Source organism: Ambystoma mexicanum, chromosome 11 (assembly GCF_040938575.1).
Source record: "Ambystoma mexicanum isolate Mex_15411 chromosome 11, UKY_AmexF1_1, whole genome shotgun sequence".
Lineage (NCBI taxonomy): Eukaryota > Metazoa > Chordata > Amphibia > Caudata > Ambystomatidae > Ambystoma > Ambystoma mexicanum.
This window is the reverse complement of record NC_090934.1, coordinates 1,259,100,292-1,259,123,338: the sequence shown is the minus strand read 5'-3', so window position 1 is coordinate 1,259,123,338 and position 23,047 is coordinate 1,259,100,292. Positions and strand designations below refer to the sequence as shown.

Below are 23,047 nucleotides of genomic sequence, written 5' to 3'. Positions count from 1 at the left end.
ACTCCTCTCTACTCGAGGAGTACTTGGAGGACCCCTTCAGGCATACTGTAACAAGACACAAGATTGCTCCACCCACTGAACCAGAGGAGTATGAGGTGGAACGGTTGGTGGAATCCAGATAGAGGAAGGGAGTTCTGCAATATTTGGTGCATTGGCAGGGTTACCCTTCCGTAGAGCTAACGTGGGAACCCCAGTCTCATATCCATGCTCCCAGACTGGTCCTACGCTTCCATAGACTGTATCCAGGCAGACCTGAGGGAATGCAGTATGGGAGGGGGCATACTGTCATGTGCCGACCTTGGAAGCATTGGCATCGATGGAGGTTCACATAGATTCAGTTTTGTCATCTGATGGTCGACTTCCCCCAAGGTGGCTGCCGCTTCTATATGGCTGGACGGAGCCATCAGCTCCTTGCGTTGTATCCGTTCTTTCTCAGGAGACACTCTGCCGGAGCTTTGCTTTTTCCGTGTGGAGTTCCTACCCTCTGCCCTTGTCCCCTTGCCCCTTTTTTCATCTGTCCAGGTTCTGTACTAGGGCACGCCAGCCTCACGTGTCATCTCACTCTTTCGTTCCAGTTTGGTGCTTCTTGTAGTCCTCTCATTTTGTATCCACCCACTTGTTAGACATTCGGCTTCTTTCTTCAGTTTCATTTTTTCGAAACAGGTTCCGACTTTCCTGGCTACCTAAGCTATCCCTTTCTGTCATTCTTGTTAACGCTGCTTCGCTGCCTTGTACGGCTTTCACTCTTACCGGTTAGTAGTCTAGTGGTTGCCGGGCTGAATCTTTCCGCGTCTCTCGCAGCTTTCTTTTTCTTAGTGCACCGCGTCTCGCGTGGCTTTCTTTATCCTATTTCACTGCATCTTGCACGGTTTTCTTTGCGGATTGTGCCGCGCTTGCTGCACTTTGCTCTGTCTACTTAATACCCGACAACTCTTAAGCCATTCACCTTTCATTCTGGTTACAACCCGCTCTGCCCCATTGGTTTCGCTATTGTGGATCTGCGAGTATTGAAAGTTTCCTTCCTTCAAGCCGACCCATCTTTGCATTCCAGTGGAACAAGCAATCAACTCGTCATCTTATCTGTGGACTACTGGCAGTGTTTTTTTTTGCCGAGGCTTTTTCCCTGCATTACAAAGGGGCTTGCTCCTTGGGGTCCCCCTGGGCTTGGACCACGTTTCAGGCCACAGTGGATTCTGAGGGAGCTTGCCCTTATTTACATCAAATAGAAGAAAGAAAAGATTAAAGAACCTAGGACGATCCGAAAGAAGGACTTTGAAGCCCAAGATAGCTCCCTTGAGGACCCAGGTGAGGAGGAAGCACGGGAGGGATCATCTGAGTATGACAGTTCTGTCCATCAGCAGGCTACTGCTGTCCCTGGACCTTCTCGCCAGAGAGAAAGGGGGGGGGGAGAATCTGCCTCACAACCCAGAGTCTCTGAACCTGTGGGCATGGCTCCTGCAGCCCTAGAGTTTGGAGGTTTTCCTTTACCCACAGAATGTAAGAGGCCAGAGCCTCGTCAACGTTGAAGTGCTACAGACATTAATGGAAATGCTTCTCTGTGTGGTGCCAGGCTCAAAAGATTACCCCTCTGTGGGTCACCACCCCACAACTTCTGCCATACTTGCTTTTCTTGGCCAAAACAGGACTGGCTCATGCCTTTATCGAGGTGCATTTCGCCACCATATCCAAGTAAACCAGGTCTACGGGCAGACCTTCACTATCTCAAAGGCTTGTCAAGGAGTTCCTTAAGGGGCTCTTCAGGACTTTCCCGCAAGTGAAGGCTCCTGCCACGGCTTGGGAGCTCAATGTTGTGTTGACTAAGCTCATGGGAGCACCCTTCAAACCAATGCATCAGGCTCCGCTCAAGTTTCTCTTGTGGAAGATTGCTTTCCTTATGGCTATCACCTGAGCCAGGCGTGATGTGGAGATTCAGGCCCTCTTGCAAGCAGCCTTAATTGTCTTTTCACGCTTTAAGGGTGGTACTGCATCCACACCCTACCTTTATACCAAAGGTACCATCGGAATTCCACCTCAACAAACGTTTGGTGTCGCCTGTCGTTTTTCTGAATCCATAGTCACCGGCAGAGACTGCCTTGCATTCGCTGGATGTTGCTTGTGCCTTGAAATACTACATGGCACGTACAAAGGATTTCCAGAAGACTTCTCGGTTGTTCATCAACTTTGGACCTGTGAATCAGGAAAGGCCTCATTGAACGCTTCTTTCTCCAGGTGGCTGTCCGGCTGCATCATGCACGGTCATCGACTGGCTAGCAAGCTGCTGCTATGCCGTTTGAGAGCTCACTCCACCAGAGCCATCGCAGCTACGACAGCGTTTTCTCTGGTGTGCCCGTTCTCGTCATCTGCAGGGCTGCTACATGGAGGTCCATGCACACCTACACCAGGCTTTACTGCAGATTCCAGGGAGGAGTCTGCGGTCAACCATGTGGTGTTACACAATCTGTTTGAGGTGAGTCTGTTCCAGAGGTGAGTGTTTATTGCTTCTGTTGAGCCTTGCCACCTCCTGTGGTTGTGTATATGTACTGCTGTGTAATCGTTATTCATGAGCATGTGAATGCATGCCAAACCCTCTACTGGAGAAGGTTTAAGTTACTACACCTGTAATTATTGTTCTCCAGCATGGGTCTGGTATGGATTAACATGCAAACCCTCCCACCTCCCTGGCTCTTCTTGGTTCATACTGTCACTTTAAGTGCTTACCAAATGTGAAGATGGCCACTAGGGGTGTCACTTAGGGAGCGGACGGTCATTGGATGGGGCAGTATGGCCCAGAGGACAATGATTGGTTTAGAGGACAAATACAGTTTTAAAGTGAAAGTGGACTGTTTTTTTCTTTTACTGAGGATTCCCAGCCTGATGACTGGGAATATTCATGAGCATGTGAATCCATGCCAGTGAACAATAGTTACAGGTAAGAAACTTAACCCATTGGTTGATCCTGACTTTTCATTTTGTTTCATTTTCGTGGACTCTGCAGGAGCGTTGGAAGTCTCCTCTCAATGGATACTGGGGGTGACCTGGCCGGGATTATGTGCTGGTTCTGTAAAAAACAGGAATTACGGGTTACTAATTTATGGGTCCCCCGAGACCTGTTTTGCCCCACTCCTGTGACACGGCTCTGTGAACTTCCCGGAATGTAGTGTGTAAGCTCACCTGTATGCTATGTAGGGTGAGCTCTCCATCCTGCGCCTTGCTGGGATGCTAAGTTCCTGGTGAGTTGCTGTTGCCAGTTACTTCACTGGCTCTCTAGTCCAGTCCTGCTGTGACTTGAGGTACAGCCTCTGTGGTAGTGGTAAGATTGGAGTAGTTCAACTCTTCACAAACTTCTTCACGTGTTGTGAAGGTGAGTCTTGTCTTTGTTAGCGCGCTATGCGTGAAAGTCTGACTTTGTTTTAATCCCTATATCTTCTTTCTTTGTACAGATGAAAGGGGAATGATGGACGGAGTCTCTTTTGTAATGCGCACTTAGTGCTAAGGTAAGTTCAGAAGGAAGTGTTTTTTGTGTGTCTTGCCGTCCGGATTGCAGTTCTCAGGTGTTGCCTTGCGGTGTTGGTGTGGTGCGCTTGCTACTTAGAACGTTACTGGTAGCAGAGTGCGCGAGGCGTGATCTGCATCCTTCAGTTTTATTTTGCTTGCAGGATGCGCGCGGTATGGGAGAGGCACGCTCGGCTGTCATCGCAAATGTCATTCTAACTGTATGCCCTTTACCTTCTCTTCCGCACGGTGAACGTGCAGCAGAGATAGCCAAAAGCCGGCAAGTGCTGGATCAAGAGTTCGATGAGTTGCTGAAGTCGGAGACCAGCTGTACAAGTGGCGGCCGAAGGATCCGCATCGTGGCTGGTAAGGTTTTGAATATTAGTTTTGATCAGATGTTGCTACTTTATCTTTACAGGTCAGGACGGAGTAGAGCAACTGCAGAAAACACAGACTAAACATGGAGTGTTGCTTAAGTAGGCAGCCACGCTCAATGACTAGTATTCTCCTGAAAGAAGACCGAGGCCAGTTAAATGGCCATGCCAACCACTTGACCGCCAGCGGTCGTTGGGCTCAATCTGTTAGAGCTGACGGCCATCAGGCTAGCCCTGAAGGCTTTCCTGCCATCTGTGCGGGGTAAAAGTGTCCTGATCATGACGGACAACACAGTGGCCATGCATTACTTCAACAAAAAAAGTGGCGGGGGGGGTAGGCTCTCTCCCATTGTGCAGAGAGGCAATGCAGCTCTGGTTCTGGGCCATCCTGCAGGGCATTTCGATCTCGGCAGTTCATCTGGCCAGACTCGAAAATGGGGCGGCAGACGCTCTGAGCAGGCAGAGCACGATCCCTCACGAGTGGGAGTTTGCTCAGGATGTCCTTCAGGAGATCTTCATCCTTTGGGGAACCCCACAATTGGATCTCTTTGCCACCAGTGTCAACTGGAAGTGCGAGAGATTCTGCTCAAGGGAATTTCATCTGAAAGGAGCCTTTGGAGACATGTTCGTAGTGGATAGGTCATTACTGCTGCTGTACACTTTTCCTCCAGTCCCCGTCTGTCCTCAAGTGTTGCAAAGGTTTGGTTCCCACATGATCCTCATTGCTCCGGATTGGGCTAGGAGAGCGTGGTGGTACCCGGCCCTTCTAGAAATGTCCATCTGCCCTCCACGCCGTCTTCCCTACCAAGAGGATCCGCTCTCTCTCTCTCTCTCTCTCTCTCTCTCTCTCTCTCTCTCTCTCTCTCTCTCTCCTTTCTCCCTCTCCTTTCTCCCTCTCCTTTCTCCCTCTCCTTTCTCCCTCTCCTTTCTCCCTCTCCTTTCTCCCTCTCCTTTCTCCCTCTCCTTTCTCCCTCTCCTTTCTCCCTCTCCTTTCTCCCTCTCCTTTCTCCCTCTCCTTTCTCCCTCTCCTTTCTCCCTCTCCTTTCTCCCTCTCCTTTCTCCCTCTCCTTTCTCCCTCTCCTTTCTCCCTCTCCTTTCTCCCTCTCCTTTCTCCCTCTCCTTTCTCCCTCTCCTTTCTTCCTCTCCTTTCTTCCTCTCCTTTCTTCCTCTCCTTTCTTCCTCTCCTTCTTCCCTCTCCCTCCCCCCTCTCCTTCTTCCCTCTCCTTCCCTTCTCCCTTCTTCCCTCTCCTTCCTCCCCACCCCCCAGGTTCTCCATCCAGAGGTAAAGACGCTCAACCTTCACACTTGGTATCTGAAAGGTTGAGGTATAAGGAAAGGATTGGGACCTCCCGAATGACGTGATGGCGGTGTTGCTTTCGGCCAGGCAGCAACAAAATTCCTGCACCGTTGCCGTTCAAGTTTTGCGACTGGTGCAGAGGTCACAATGTTGATCATTTTCACTGCTCCATTACTATGTTTTTGTCTTTCTTTTGGCCCAAGGGGCCTTCAAGTGGGTACCATTAAGGGGTACCTGGCGGCGCTGTCTATCTTTAAGCGCTCGTCTGAAGAATGTTCTTACTTTAAGATTCCTTTGATTTCTTAAAGGATTGGCTAATGTGTTCCCGCCGTCCCCTTTCCAGGTGCCGGTTTGGGATTTAAATTTGGTTTTGAAATTTCTCATGGGTGCTCTGTTTGAACCTTTGCACGCTTGTCCTTTGAGGTTATTGTCCTTCAAGACTGTTCTTGGTTGCGGTTACTTCCGCTCGCAGTGAGTGAATTGCAGGCACTTTCCTCTAAGCCTCCCTTTACGGTATTGCACAAGGACAGGGTTGTACTGGTGGTACATCCTTACTTTCTACCTAAGGTAGTATTTGAATTTAATTTGCATTCAAAGGTGGTTCTCCCATCTTTGTATCCTCCTCATCCTGGTAAGGAATTTATGACTCAATCGGTTGGATCCTAGGAGAGCTCTGAGCTTTTACATTGCTAGGATGTCCGGGGTCAGAGTGGACAATCAACTCTTTGTAGGATATGCTGGACACTGATTAGGCCGGGCTGTTACCAAACAGACCTTGACTAGGTGGATTATCCTCACTATTAGAGTGTTACCGATTGGCGAGTAAGGACCCTCCTGAAGGGTTGCAAGCTCATTCCACTAGGGGTGTGGCTACTTCCACCACCCTCCAGCAGGGTATCCCTATTAGGAATTTTTTTGATGCCGCTACATGGGCTTCGCTGAACACCTTTGTGAAGCATTATTCCCTGGATACAATCCATGGTCAGGATCTGACCTTTGGTAAGGCGGTTTCGTTATTCCACCATCTAATTGGGTTCTCTAAATTCTTTTCCCTCCCATTTTTCTGGTACTGCTTTGGGAGTCTGTCAAAAGATGTGGAATAGGTTGGAGGACACAATCCATTTGAAGAAAGTTACTTACCAACTGGTAACGTTCTCTCGACTGGATTTTCCTCCAACGTATTCCACATGGCCATCCCAACCTGCCCCTTTGGAGAATTTCCTATGCGATTGCAGCTTACGTTTCTGCAAGGCTATGTGCAGTCAAGCCGGCATGAGACTGGTGCCACACGTTCTGGGGGAAAAGCCTTAAACTGGGGTGCCGTGTGTCCGATTTATAACATCCGGTTACGTTGCCCTCGACAGACCTTCGAGGGACATTGACCAGATGTCATCGACGCAGATGTGAAATACATTGGAGGAACATCCAGTCCAAAGAACTTTACTAGTTGGTAAGTAACTTATTCTTCTGTAAAGATACTTGAGTTTTCCAGGGGTATCTTTACAGACTACTTCTAGAATTGCTGGTGTGTATTCTTTAGTCTTTGATTTAGTTTCCTTACTTTTAGTTCCCTCTTCTCTCTCATTAAATATTACTTTGTATAGTTTAGTTGCCTGTTCAATGATCAACACTAATGATTTTTCCCTGTCACTCGCAGATTAACAGACACCATCTTTTTGAAGCCCATACAAATATGTAGTTTTGAACTCTGACTGGGGGTTAAAGGTCACATCAAAATACGAGAGTGCCCTTTTTACATTTTGAAATTGGTGCAGGGATTCATTTGGATGTGCAGACATGCTATAAGCAGCCTTTTTGGCTTGCATAGTGTGGTAGGGCGAGAATTGACTTCTAATTTATTTTTCAAAGTCTTCCCATGACACACTTTTCTGTTTTTTAGACCACGAATAACACTGGCAGAAGCAGCATCTAAAGTGAGGTGAACGTATCACCCATATTGTTCTCTATGGATCTGAAGGGTCTTGAAAATATCATATACAACCGTGTGATGATTTTCGATACAGCGATCTCCTCCCTTTTTGAATGGATTGATTAAGGCCTTGATAGATTTCATAATCTTTAAGGCACTACATGGCACATTTTGTGATGCCATTTTGTCCCCCACTCCTGTTCTCTCATGGGTGAGTATGAGCAGATGGGGGTGGTTCAGCCTCAAATACTGGACCACAGCCAGGCCAGGCCAAATGGACATATGCTCGCACATTTCCCTGGTTAGTGCTTGGATTGAGTTCAACCCCAGTGAATGTGGTGCACTGCTGCTTTTCTTGAGATTTAAAACTCGTGATTTACTCTTTCGGTTCTCTTCACTGTGCATAGCGCTACTGTGCTTCATGACAAAGAGCAGAATTCTCATTCCTCACTTTAGTGATTATTCCCTGAAATTCATTAATCTGTTCATGGTAATTATCAACTGCTCTAGTTTTTCTTCATTCTCATCTATTAGTTTAAATATTTCATTTTCCATGACACGCAACTCCTTATCTTGTTCACTATTATCCTTTCGAAGTATCTGAATTTTAGATTGCAACATCTCTATTGTATAGTACACTGCCTAACACAGTTTTAAATGAATTAATTGTCCCTCACTTTCAGCAAATTGCTTGTCCCTCTGAGCCAACCGTGCACTGAGGTTGATACTTTTGGCCTGCAGCTGCGTGCCCAGCTCCCCTTGTTTTTCCATCTGTAGTGATCATTCCTGTTCTCCATCTAAAATGCACTGTAATTTGCTAACAACCTGAATATCTTTTCCCCGCAATTTTATAAATGTGTGTAGCGAAAACCACGACTTGGTGCATTACTAACAATATGATCTTTCTCCTGTTTACATTCTTTGGCTTGAAATAATCTAAGGAGACACATTTGTATAATGCTTCTCTTCTTAAAGATCTTTTCAGGGGTCTCTTTCTCCACTTCGGTACTAATCCTGTTTTCCATGTAATCAGATTTTCAGAAGACCAGGTTGTAAGAGCTAAAAGTTTTGTTTCGAGAAGCCGATAGTTCAGGAAACCCAGCTTCTATCTGGGACATGGAGACTTAGTTAAACAAAGAAACAAATAAGACACAATGTGCACTCGGTACAGTTGCTGGTACTTCTCTCATAATGGACTTTAGGTCAAAGAATGAGCACTCAATATGGTTATGCTATATTATGCAAGGGCATACCAGTAGTTATTTTACCATTTCATGGCTAACTCGCCATGAACATGTTGAGGAATTTACATGATATTTTGGTGAGCCTGTTCATGTATTTTGTGGAATGTTGGTGAACCCTAAATATACAGGACTGCCTGATATTATTCTTATACAGAGATAAACGGTAAGCCAAAACCAGACCTGGTGCATCCTAAATCACAATTTAATGATCATGTTATTTTTCTAGAATACCAATTTGGTGGTAACCCAGAATATACTTACAAAAGTACCTGAAAAAGTTATCCATATGACCAGCCCCTTTGATTGGCCTAGTTCAGTGACCAGTTTGGTTTTGAGTTTTTACCACATGCAGTAAAATGGAAATACCGCCTTTGATAACATCACTTGTTCCACAACTGTCTGCATGTTATCACAAGAAGCCAGGATACATAATAAGTAGCCTGAGGCTGATTCACCTTTCTCTTTTTTGTTGCTTATTAACAGATTTAGAATGATCCAAATACAAAAACAAAACGCACAATGCAGTGTTTTCACATGACATTTCCCTTGATTCAAAAATTAAGATGAAATATCCACAAATCTAAATCATTTGCAGATGCTTTCCTCGCAGTAATGGCTTTTTCTGTACCACAGACTTCAAGCACTCTTTTTTGCGATTGCATGCTTTATAAATGCAAATAAATAATACTAACAGCCCAGAAGCAACGTGGCGCTGTTACAAGAAAGAGACTCAGTTACTTTACAAGGAAAGCGGCTTAGTTACATTAGCCCATACATGAGTTTAGATATGCAAGATTGGTTACACGGGTGAAAATGCAGCGCACAATTACATATTGAGCTGCATATGATGATTCCATATCAATAGCATACAGTTGTTTGTCGTTGGGCACACAAGTGGCTGGGTAAGAGCCTTAATGGTGGTGTGTCAGGTTTTTAAGCAAATAGTCTGGTTTTTATGGCTTTGCGGAAACCGAGATGTGAAGTTTCAGCCCTGAGAGCACGTGGCAGAGAGTTCCATTGCCTGTAGGCAATGAAGGGGAAGCTAACACCCCCACCTCTGGTCTGCTTAACTCTATGAACAGGTAGTAGATTGTTGTATGGTGTTCTTGTGGGTCTGGTGGCAGGAGGAATTATGACTGTGAGAAAGGTAGGGCAGCCCTGTGTGGTGATTGCATTTGTGAGTGAGGGCAAGTGTTTTTAAAAAGATGTGTTGGCGGATTGGCAGCTAGTGGGCTTGCTGTCTGGCTGCAGAAGAAATGTGTTCTCTTTTGGGGATGCCCAGTGCAGCGGGAAAGGTGTTTTTAATGGTTTGGAGTTTGTCAACATTTTTAGCTGAGGTTCCCGTGAAGAGAACGTTACAATATTCCAGCATTCAGCCTATTAGGTCTCTGGCTATGGATAGACAATTTTTGGTGGAGAGGGATGGTCTAGTGGCATTAAGAAGTTTAGTAGGCAGCAGAGGCAGCAATTGCACTAACTTGTCTGGTCATAGTTAGGTTGGCATCGAAGTACACTCCCAGAGTTTTAACTGATTGGGAGACTGGAATGGTGGTGTCGATGGTGAAAGATAGGTACTGTTATCGAGTTTAATCTGTGAGTCAGTGGGGGCTAACAGTAGTAGTTCTATCTTCTCCCCATTCAGACAGACCAGTTCTCCGCCATCCACGTGTGGATGGTGGAGTTGATGGTTTTGGAATTGGCCTCATAGTCACCAGACAAGGGGAGGACTTGAGTATCATCGGCATAGTTGGTGTACATAATACTGAGCGCGTCCAGTGTGTTGAAGAGAGATATAGTGAAAATATTGTATACCGTGGGGGACAGGCCAGGAGACCTATGGGACTCTGCATAGGATGGTGGCTTGGGTTGCTGATGCTTGGTCTGAAAAGACGTGCATGGCTCTTCCTTGGAGAAAGGAGGAGATCCAGGTGATTGCATTAGGGTAAAAGAAGGCTGAGGCAGATAGGTGTTGACAGAGTAGCTTATGGTCCACCAGGTCAAATGCGGCTGAGAGGTCTAGGAGGAGGAGTAAGGCAGGTTTGCCTGTGTCTCTGATGTAGTCGGACGTGAGGCTGTTTCAGTTCTATGACCCCCGACGGAAGCTGGAGTGTCAGGCGCCTAGGCTTCCCTTAGGCTGGGAGGAACAGATCCTGATGCAAAGGAGGCGTTGATGAACACTGTGAGGAAGGGTGTGAGCAGGTCTGTGCACTCCTTGATAAGGGTGGGTGGGCAGATATCCCCTTTGCACATGGAAGTTTTAATGTTCTTCATGATCGAGGCTACTACAGTCTCGTTAACGTCCCTGAAAGAGAAGTATTGTGTTGCAGGCCCCTTGGTTGGAGGTGGGGGACTGGGCAGGGTTAGGGGGGTGCAGATGGAGTTGATTAGTTAGGATTTTGTTCTGGGGGGTGTCAAGCTTTTGGAGTATGGCTGCTAGGATGTCAGAACACCAGGCTTAATTTTTTTAGATGGCTTGGGGGAGCTGGGAGGGCAGGAGTTTCTAGCTCCCTGAAGATGGTAAAGATGTCCTTGCAGTTATATTTGACATTGGCAAGTCTTGTATTGAATGAGTTGGCCTTAGTGTGAATAATCACTTTTTTGTATTCATTGGAGAGTTTGTTGAATTCTAGTTTGTCTGAGACTAGTTGGTTGGTTTGCCACTTAGATAGGGCTGCATGCTTATTAGAGTGCAAGGCCAAGAGTTCCGGATGTTTGGTGGCCTTTGCTGACAGGGGAGCAGTGGCATCTATAGCCTCAGAGAATAGTGTTAAGGGAGTGAGCGAGTAAATTTGGGTCTTTGGAGAATGGGGCCATTAGAGCTGGGACACTGAGGTAGGGGGCTAACCTCTTTAGTGAGGAGGCGTGCGCTTCTGGTGGTGGTGGGGGAAGGGAGAGGCATTGCGAGTGGTTTCTGGAGTTTAGGTGGGGAGAGGGTGAAGAGGATAAGGTGGTCAGTCGATGGGAGGGGAGAGTTGGCCGTGACAACAGGTGGGCAGTTGTGGAGAGCTAACCAGTCAATGGTGTGGCCTTTGCTATAAGTTGAATAGGATATGGAGTGTGAGAGGCCTAGTGTTTCCAGCGCCTTAGCTAGTGATTTTGCTGCGGTGTAGTTAGGTTCATGTAGTCCTAGGTTGAGATCACCTTCAAGGATGAGCTGGAGTAGGTTTTGAGGTTGTCTGAGAGGTGGTGTGTGATGGCGGAGTGGAAGTCTGCAAGTGGACCAGGGGGTGGTGGACAATGTGTAATGTGACGGTGCAGTTGATTGAGGTGGTGAGTTTGAGGGTTAGGAGGTCAGTTACTTCTGAATAATTGGTCAGTCTTTCTGATGGCTATGGAGTCTTTGGCTATGAGGGCTACCCCGCCTCCTTTAGAAAGAGGGCAGTCTTGTCAGAAGATGGTGTAACCCATGGGGAGTGCGAGATCAAGGGCAGGGCCAGATGCCTCATGTAGCCAGGTTTCTGTAACAGCACATAGGTCAAGGTTATGGGCGATGATCATATAGTGGATGTCTACTGCATGGGCTGCGAGGGAGGGAGGGAGTGAGTGTTAATGAGGGCACAATTAAGGGTGGAGAGATGGGGAGGAAGTGGTGAGGTCTTAGAATGGACATCGATTGTGACTGGACTGATGCACGTGGGCAGGATATTGGGCAGAGTAGGCAGGTGGTATTATTGGTGCATGTGGAAGCAGCAGCATCATCTGCTGGCATGGTGGATGCAATATGTGGCATGGAGGCATGAGGCAACAGCAGTATCATTAATAGTGTGGGAAGTAGGCATTCTCTTGTGTCTTCAAATCTTGCACATAATTATCTTCTCTTTGATCTGTTGCTTGATTCCTCCACACTAAGGATGCTGTTCGACCCTGGGACTGTCCTCTTGTCATGCAGAGTGCGAGATGCATCAGACAATTTGCTTTTCTCACTGGTACTTCTGTAGTTATGAACAATTTGGAAGTCCCCATGACATAAGGTATGAGAGCGCAGACGTAGCAGCTCTCCTTAGATGTCTTTCTCCCACCTTTTTCATGTGCTGGTATCGCATATTATCCAGGTGTACTGTCTAGATAATTGTTTATCCCATCATTGTCTTCCTCTACACTCCTCCTTTGTCTCCCTAACAGAATGTTTGCAGCCCATGGAAATGACTCTAAAGCAACTTTACTATGGGGAGACAACACAAGGGACTTTGGCTCACTTGTAATGGGCAAATCTACAAGAGTTCCTGGAGTGGGGAGGATTAAAGGGACATCTGCTTTGTTTAGATTGATGAAATGGAAAAGGCGAATCAGTAGAAACAAATACACAAAGCATAATGGTGCATATGTATATCACGAACCAGCATATTAATCCCCACCACTTAAGCCATTTTGGAATTTCGTGAGGTTGCTCGTTCTCTGAAATCATACCAACTTTAACATTCCTCATTTTTACTTCAATTTAAAGAAGGAAAAACACTTACTCCGGCAATTGCAATATATCTGGCAACTGTAGTAATTTCTCTATTGCTACAAGCAGCCTTCTAATAACAGGGCCATTCTTGGGATCCTGTAAAAAAGTGTGTAGGTCAACCTCTCTTCTGACCAGAGCAGGATAAGCTTGAAGGATAAACACAAAAACAGCAAATACGAGTCTGTAAGCATCTCCTTGTGACAGGACCATAGATTTAGTCCAACAGGTATTCAGTACCAAACAAATGTGGGTACTGCTCACGTTTCCAGTTGTCGAATTCGAGGTTAGGCATAATTGTAATGCATCAGTACTTTTCTAATGCTCATTTTCAAAGTTTCCTGTGACTCTAGAAAAGAATTGCATGCCTGCTATAATATCTTTAAGCAGGCCCATCTCTAGCAGGAGGGCTAAAGGGGCCAGGCCCCCCAAGGCCACCCTCATGTCCCCCTAGAAAGTAGGCCATGCCAGTGGCACCTGAGGGAATATGGGTGTGGGGGTGGATTTCATTCTACACATGCAGCAGCAACATCCAAGATATTCTGAGAGGCTGAAATGCAGGAGATCGGCCAGGATTTGTTGGCATGACCAGGGAGATGGAGGGCCATTCACACCTGTAAGTGAGGTAGCATAAATATTCAAGCTGGCTGCCTACAACTATTTTCTCAAACCTAAAATCACACTTTTGATTTCTGGAATTTAAAGCATGTTTATCTTTTGTGGGAATATAGCGTTTATTCGCATCATGCTTAATAAAATGGTTAATTATATCAAACCATGAATGACCGATGTTGCTTGAACACAGATTTCTGCAGAAGGTGTATCATCTGACTGGGGGACCTTACAAATTACATTCAAAGTATTTATTCTGCTGCATTAACTACCAGAGTATAAGGAAAAAATATAAGGTTGATAGCAACACAAATGCAATTCTGGAGTGTAGTAAAATAAAAAGTGATAGATGCAAGGTTTTGAATTAAACATTACCACTACCGTTGCGCTGCGCAACATGCCATAATTCTGTAGTATGTCTGTGCCATTTCAGAAGGGGACAAGCTATTAGCAAATGACTGTTGGTGCTGCCACCAAAAGGTGCAGTCCAATCTCAATTGCTAGGCCATGACCCCTCTGCACTGGAACACAGCAACCACATGCATTTTTAGGCCTTGTGGTCTAGCAGTTTGAGAAGGGCTTCTTGAATTGGTGAATGGGCCAAGGCTGATTTGCAAACAATGGAAAAGACTGGCCAGTGCAATGCCAGTGGTTATCATTGATTCAGACTTTTTCCCATTCGGGTTAATACAGAACTCATTCAGTGGAACACAGATAGGATGTAGATAAAATGTAAGGCGAAACAGTCTATTTGGTCATTCACCCACCCAACGACTAGTCATGGCTATGTTAGAGCCCATCGCATTTCCATCAACTTCCTGCCTCTTGCCACCAAAATGTAACTTTTCTGGAACTCTTTGACCAAGCTCTATCGCAAAGGAACACCAAACGTGTTGCTATTTAGGGCCTGCCAGTGTTACATCTAAGCATTCTTTTAGTGTTCAATTACTTAATTGCCACTGTAAATGAGCTCCTTGTATGATTAAAAAATTAAACTCTTAATGTGTGTTCAGCCAGTTGATTTTATAACCAATATCTTTGTCAATGTCTCTGCCTGAAGTACTGTTTTAAGCCAGCAATCGCAAAGCCAACAGTTTTTTCTTGTGTATAGGTATTGGACATTTGCCAGGCAATGCCATCATATGCCCAGGTTCTCTCACCATTTTCCAGCTGTTCCCCATCTTATGGCCAGGTGGTACCCTTATGGTAGTGCCTGATCAAAAGCTCAAGCTGTTTGCTTTGTCAATGCATATTGGTTTCAGTTTGTCTCCCGAAGTGAACATATATGTGCCCAGATGTGAGGCATTTGCCGTGCTTGCTACGCCTAGGTAATCAAGCTGCACTGTTGGTCCAACAAGGCCCTACTTGAAAATAAGGCTAGGATGGCAAGTATGGACCAGTTTCAGATCTTCTCATGCATACTTAACAGTGGGGCTCCGACCTAAATAGAATGTATCTTTGTCTGGGTGGCAGCCTAGGCTAGTCTGCCAGAACGTTTCATGATTGAAACTAAGTACCGACGTGATGAGCTCATACTGTTTGAGTAACTTAACAGAGTTTGCATTCCAACAGAATACATCATGTGTATTGTGGGTCTTGTTTGGAAAGTAGAATGTAAATGCTGGGTGTTTAGGCAGTGCTTTAAAATAACACGAGAGAAGATCATTTCCTATAATGTTGCGTGCAAAGTAGAAAAAGGTGTACATCTTTTAAAACTAAAAAGCAGTATTTAAATATTTCGTAAAGTGTGCAATCGGAGGTGGATTCAACATTTGGACCTGGGACAAATCCCCATGCCCCCCTGGCCCATTCTCTGCGTTCTCTCCCCAAATACAAACAGCCAGGGCTGCACAGGCCCTCCCACTGAGGTCATATATTTTTTATGTGACTCAGATGCAACTTATTTACAGCAGGAAGTGATTCATAGAAAGTAATTAGAGATTGGAAAAGGTAACGGGTAGACCATATCTGTGGCACTTTTTTCTTGAAATTATATAGGGTTTTAAAAAGCTATTTAAGTGTGATTTTTGGGTGATTAGTATACAGAACAAGCGTTGTGAAACAATGATCTTGTCATGCATGTCATTTCACTTTGTGTCTGTGAGATTTTTTGTAAATTCTCAATATCTATACTGGAGCCTATATGCTTTAATTCAGGATGGGGAAAACGAAGCTACAATCATACGGGGTCATTTTCCAAGCGAAGCGTAGTGCAAGAAGTGGTGTTAAATGCATTTATCTCCACTTTTTTTGACCTGCAGGATTTTGTATGATTTGGCATGTGAGGTTGGAGAACAGAGGTCCCCCTGCCAAATCAGATTGGTTTTCCACCAGCATGCATTTTTATGTTGGCAGAAAACCAAGGGATTCCTCTGGGATCTGTCTGACATTTACACCTGGTAAAAGCAGGCAAATTACAAAGGAATCCATTGTGGTTGGCTCCCACAATCATAATTGTGGAAGTGATTTACACTTTCCCCGACACATAGTGGAAATGTGAAGAGCAAAGGCGATTTCCGCCTGCGTATTACACTTTGCTTTTCCAGTACTTGGTTGAAACAATGACAATTGATGAATCGCCCCTTTTGCAAAAAGTGCAAACAGGAGTGGTCCCTTCCTGTGCAATTTGGGATTCAAAGCAAAATGCCCCTCTTACTCTTCATCAACACGTTTCTAGAATTAATACATTGTCAGGTTGATTGATCATTTGACTTGTGCATTTTTAAAGTAATCTGTATACAATTAAGTATTATTGTAGGTATTCAAAACAATACTTCAACACATATTTCTATCAATTTGAGATTGGAAGATGCATGGTCAAGGATCTAAATTTCAGGCTAGGCTCACATTCTGGCTTTACCACTCAACCAAAGTGTGATCCTGTACAAATAATTTAATTTCTCAATGTTGTACCTGCTAAAATTAGGTGCCCCTAGAAGTGATTAATTTTGCATTTTAAGCTATTCCAAACGCCCCACTCATGGTTTAATAGATGGGCAGCACAAGCATTGGAACCCGCCAAGAACACAACCACACATCTTTCATAAAACTATCAGGCTGCATTTATTGAACAAAATTGTGTTGATAGCAAATCAAAGTAAACGCATCATACAAAACGTAATCATGCATATTATAACCAGCATGTACCAAACAATGATGTACTGGGGTAAAGCAGGGGAGCAAGGCCCTCTCCTCCCTGCCATACCCCACCAGGAGTGATACCAGGAGTCGGGAAACCCCTCACCCTGCAGTATGACTTCTCATGCAGCACTCCCAGCCCTAGCATTCTCTTACATTCTAGCACGCCCTCAACTCAATTAAAATGTGCTGCAAAAATGCAACAGAATTTTCTAAGACACAATTTCCTATTCCTTACTTCAGTATTCCTGGGGGTCTATCTTTCACATAAGATGGAGGGATCACACGCACCTCCACTGGGTACTCCTGGGAGTAGACAGTGTTCAGGAAGGCATTGTTGGGCGAACACCATCATCTGAGATGGTACAAAGACTGGGGGCCTCACTTCTCAGAGGAGGTGGAGGATGCATCACCCTTGATATTCCCCAGCCAGGCTAAGAAAGACATGCTGGGGGCTGGTCGGAATGGGTGGTAGTGAATGGGAATGGTGATTAGGGGAGCTAATGCAAATCTGCATTTATTAATTTGTAGCTTTATCGTCCTTTGTCATTGATCGAGTCTGCACTTCTCCACCAGGGCAGGAGCCCCTGCATCCCTGCTCTGCTATTGCTGCCGCCTGAGGAGAAAACTGCATTCCCATGTGTCTCGTCTATCTTCTGCGCCCTGCTGAATGCTCAGTGAAATCTTCAGCTAAGAAATCAAGACTTTCATCCAGACCAACATACGCAAACCTCACCTGCATATCTACACATTCTGTGCCACTAAAATCCATGCAGATTCGAGACTAGTCTGTCAGCGCCACCCCCAACATTCTTCAGTTTACCTAAGATGGCTGCTGATGTGCTGGTTTGTTTTTGTTTATTCGGGCTTATTCAGGCTTTTAAGCCAATAGGTCCCGCCGGCCCCAATGCCTAAGGCCCCTCCGCTCCCCCCCCCGCATAAGGCCCTGTCCCGAGCCTGTTGGACCCGTGAGGACTGGAGACCTGCCCGAAACGTTCCTAAATCCATCATCACAAACTCTCCTGCCTTCAATCGTGGAGCTACTAATCCCAAATTAATGTGCTTAATTGATTTCTGCTTCCTAGATTCCCTTTGTCTTCCTCTTGCAGGCAGCATTTGTCAGTGCTTCCCTTTTTGATGCAGCCCAGTTTGCCTGTGTTCTATATTTCTTTGACTTTGCCCGTTGCTGCTGTAAACCTTGATGCTTTAGTCTTCCCTCTTTATAGATTTAGCTTCCTGCCTTTTTCCTTGGATGGGTGGAGGGAGGTTTGCCTTTATTACTTTTTCTCTGCTCCTGTTCCTTTACTTTCTCTTGGAATCCATTCTAGGTTTTCCCTTGCACTTCTGCATTTATTTTCCGATTAATTATTAAGTGTGGTGTGTTGTAGCTAGCTCCTGTGTGAATGCCTGTTTTCCTCACTATTCTGTAATCACTATTCCTACTTGCCCCTTGTCTTGAGTCTTATGTATTTAGTTATCCTCCCATTGCTGTTATAGCCTTTCTGGGTCCCTGTTTGATCAACTGGGTTTGTGGGCTTGCTGACTTCAAGTGGTATCTCTTGTCCTCGTGAGTAGTGTTTTTAAGTTACCTTATTCAATACCATCAAGAGTGTTAGCTCACGGATCCTGTCGTTGCTTGCCCTCTACGTGGGTTTAGCGCGGTCAGTACCTGTAACAGCAATTGTGGGTAAGGAGCTCACCGACTTTCCTTGTAACCATAAGGAGCTTCTAAGTGCTTACCCCACATCCCTTTTTATATATTTGTATTGTCTCACTCTATTTGCACTCCTGGGTTTTAGTATACATGTGTCTTGGTTCCTGTGGGCATGTTTGACTCAAAGCTATTCACTGTGTGATCTTGTGCACATTTACTTTGCCATATTCACTGCCTTTGTACTCACCTGACAGCTATTGAGAAGAGCGTCACTTTGCGACCTTGTGCTACTTGTGTCAGAACACCGTGCCTTGTAGTGCCTTGCCCCTCTGTGATATTGCATTGGGCACACCAGCTCTTTCCGGCTATTCTAGTCAGCGATTTCTGTCCGTGTTGCATCTTGTATTCTAATTCTCACAGTTAACTGTCCTTTGCATCACTTGTGGCAATATTACGATGCTACACCTCTGTTTTGCTACAAAATAGTTTTATTATTCATTTTTTGCCTAGTCTGACCCTCCCATTGATTAGCTATTAATTACATCTGGAACAAGGTTGGGAATTATGTCAGCAGGGATCCCGCCATCTTAAAATACTAGCTCATCTTTCACAAGGTATAACCCTCCTCTGGCGTAGGTCTATCTATTATTTGTCAACTCTGCTACTCACTTCAGAATTCTAAACTAATGTTTTCACAATTGTTTCACCGCTCTGCTGTTGCTATCACATAGACTGTGCACCTAGCCCTGCTTCCACTAGCCCCTGGCACTAGCCCCTTTCCCACCATTGGCCCCCATGGCCAACCTACAGACTTTCACCTAGACTATGGCTACATTACTACCACTCATCAGCACCACTACACCCTCCAATCCCCCCCCCTGATTACTGCCATATGCCCAGTCATGCTTCAGCATATGTAGTATGTCCTACTACCACAGACTCAGTGAGCAGTGATCACCTTCTCACACCTTGTCAGTGGATACTGCAATATCCTACAAGGCCTATGCCAAACGTACCCTGCTCTATAGCTGTCAAAAATGCCAGACTAGGTTCTTGATCCAAAACTAAAAATACTCTTATGTACAAGACTCCATCAACCAAACCAACTTCAAGCAACCCAGACCTCGCTTCTACTACCCACACAGTCCACTTACAGGCTTCTAGGCCCACCACACCTATGCTACAAGAAACCCTTCACATCAAAGGAGCTCTCATTAACACTAGATACCTGATCACTCATGCGCTAGATATAGCAAATCTCATCTCCAATGATCTAGATTTTTTTGGAGTCACAGAAACGTGGCTTCACCTGACAGCAGGACCATCCCTCTCGCTAGCACGTCCTGAAGATTATACAATCACAGCCAATAGGACCTCCAGCAGTGGTTGCCGGGGTCGCTTTTATTGCGAAAAAACAGCTTGGCCTTGAGAAATCGCTAGCCAGCAGATCCCCTCAGGAGAACTTCTCTCTGCCAAACTCCCTCTTTCAACCGCTCACACAGTACTCATACACAGGCCACCTGGCCCTCTGTCCACCTTTGAGGAAGACATTGCACTCATTCTCTCCCAGAACACCGAACATAGCTCACAAATCATGCTTTTGGGTGACCTGAACTTAGGCCTACACAACCCCCAAACTATCGATGCCATAGACAACTCTGAGAGCTAGGCTTTTCACAGCGTATTTCCGAACCAACTCATAATAAACAGTCCTTGTTTGGGTAGCTGATCTAAACTGTAACACCAAAGTCCTCTCTAACTCCCCATGTGCATGGTCTGACCACCACATCATATCTTTTTTAGATTCATGACATCAGTAGCCCCCTCCTCTCTGGCCAACTAGTCCCACCTGCCCTAACTAGAAACAACCATCTGATCACCTTAGAAAGCATACCCCTCTCCTGAAGCCTATCGCCAACTCCTGCAAGGTCCTAGATAAAGATCCTGCCTATAACTAGAACCTACTCCAAGCTCTTGACCAAATAGTTCCGCTCAAACTGAGAAAAGCAAATCCCTTTGCTCATCTCAACAAATGGTTTTCATCAGACCTGAAAACCATTCGCAAATCCAAAAGATGTTCAGAAGCCATCTGGGAAAAAAAAAACTTTGCCCCAAAACAAGGAAAACTTCAACACTGTCTCCAATATCTCTACAAAACTGCTATCCTGAAAACGAAAAGAGCACAAGTCACCCATCTCCCCTCCCGATTTGTGCATCAAAGACGGCCTTTGGTGTACCAACATCCAAAAGGGACATCGCCGATAAAATCACACTGCTACAAATGAAAATTGAAGCCAAAAAATGTAGCATCACATCGAGCATCAAATCTAAGGAACCACAGCCGACACCTGCTAACTACAGCTGTTTATTTGAATGTTCCCCAATCGTGACCAGAGACAGAAGCCATAATTGCTAACCTTACACCCTCCAGATGCCAGGGAGACGTCTTCTCAGCCACATTCATAAAAGAATGTGCTCCCTTTATCGCAATTCATTAACTCCTCTTTCGCCTAATGCTATGTCCCAAAGAATCTTAAAGATGCCTGGGTCATGCCTCATCAAAAAACTGCATCTTGAGCCTAGCAGCCCTACCAACTACAGACCGATAACTCTCCTTTCGTTTGAAGATACTGGATAAAGCAGTCTTTATCCAAATCAAAAACCACCTTGAAACAAACAACCTACTTGGCTTCCGGCAATCCGGATTTAGATCAAGACATGGGACTGAGACAGCACTCTTGGATCTAAAAATCCAAATGGATTAAGCTAAAGATGATGGAAACCCTGCCTTACTCCTACTACTTGGATCTTTCGGCAGGGTTCAATTTAGTCGATCACAACATTCTAACCACAGCAGCCTCCTTTTCCCCAAAAGCCACTGCTTGGGTCCAATCCTTCCTCTCAGGCAGAACTATGAGGTGGCGAGTCCCACAGGGCTGCTGTCTCACCAACCCTATACAACATATTTCCAAAGCTTCCGTTACACCACTCTGCGGACGATACGGAAATTCTCCACACTCTGTTTTATATGATAAAGACTCTGCATGCCTCAATGAAATCTACCTCAGAATTCAAGACTGGATGGCCAAGCACAGTCTTTGCATCAATGATGATGAGACCAAGCTATTGCTCATTGTCTCCAGGCATTGCTGCAACAAACTAGGTGCTCAATAAAACACCTTCAATATAGATGGGAACAACATCAAAGTGTCAAAGGATGCCAAAACACTTGGGGTCTACTTAGATTCCACTTTTTCCTTGGCCAAACAAGTCAAAGCAACTGCCTATACCTCCAAATTAATAGATGCCTCCAGACCCTTCATGTCCACTATTGGCTGTATCACACTTGCAAAAGCTCTCAATCTCTCTGAACTGGATTATTGTAACACTTTACTTGGGCACCAGCAAACGCAACCTAAATAAGTTACAAGTGTTGCAAAATAACGGCCTCAGATCAGTTTTAAACATTCCTCATTCCAACCACATTGCTAGGCTCTGAAGACCCTCGCGTATGGAAACAAGGCACAATCACCATACACCCAGTGATACGACAGCCACGAGTATCGATTTCCAACTACTAGGGTTTATTTCAAGGCAAATATTCTGTCGGCCGACTGGGTCTAATGTCTCGCAACGTGTGATCACCCAGACCTTGTGAGACGCAAGAGTGAACATTCTACAACAGTATCATATATACAAAAAGACAATCATACAATCTCTTTGACATATCAAAACCGCCCATAATATATCTTCTTGAGCTAGGGTTCGATAATTGACAAATATGACACATCATGACACGTTTCTTAATATCTATCACTTGGTTTAGCAACAGTTGCAATTTGCAGTAAGCAGACATAGTTCTTTGTTATGAAGAACAGAAAGCACTTGTTTAGCGAGGAAGCTGTGCTCGTAGGAGAGACACATTCCAAAGCATGCTATCTTCTGGTTTCTATTCGCGAACTAGGGGTCAGCCTGATCTAAAGAGGGCCCTGAAAGGGGGGCTGCTAGGAAAGTATAATTCATGCTTTAACGGCCTGTTTCTACAGTTTCAGCGAGATCGCAGTTTCAGCGAGATCGGCTGGCACCTGGCTTGGTGATTAAATGTGTCTCGGCTCGCCTTCAAGAACTTGTGAGGGAGGAAACCAATGTATTTCTGTACTGTTTGGCATTTATGTCTGGGCCGCTCTCTCAACATGTAACTTGTGGCCTTGCTCCGTGCATGAGCAGAATGGAATAAAATACATTAATGCAAAGCGTTTACAAAGTAGTAGTATAATCATTAGCATGAATTTTCAACAGCAAATTTTCCTAGACATTTTTATAGTCTCTATATCTACTACATCATCAGCGTTGGTGCAGGAGGGAACAGAAGTATGGGCATTGTGTGCAATCCTTCTCTCGACCAATGTTCGTGAATAAGTTCTTTTCAGCAGCGCCCGTATAACCAGCAAATCGCCCAAAGAGGTCCGCATAGGGTCTAGGCCAGTTCTCGGCAGCCTGAATTGCAAGATTATTGTGCCTCTGCACAGTGCTCCAAAGACTCCAGAGCAGGCCTCAATTGTGTTTGTACCGTATGCGCCCCTCTTGTCCCCATGGGGTGATCAACATATGTCATTCACTTTTTTCAAAGATAGCACCGGTAAGCCGCGTTCCAGAGCTCCCAATTTGATGCAGATTGGTGCAGCTCCAACACTCCACTTCCCTAGGCCTCCGGTTCCCAATTCATTGTGTTGGGAATAGAGGCAAAAACAAAACATGTAGATCAGATCACTTCTGATTTTGAGAACGTAGGTTGTACCTTGTCGCTCCAGGTACTGTGTGATCAATGAACAATGCAGATTCACTTCCAGATGCAGGCT

General features: G+C 45.3%; 1 protein-coding gene across 1 annotated transcript in view; it reads left to right on the top strand.

The window, feature by feature from the left end:
* The window catches only part of LOC138504297 (uncharacterized), a 344,376-nt gene that overhangs the window by 77,912 nt on the left and 243,417 nt on the right, over positions 1-23,047 (top strand). The gene's annotated exons all lie outside the window — the stretch shown is intronic.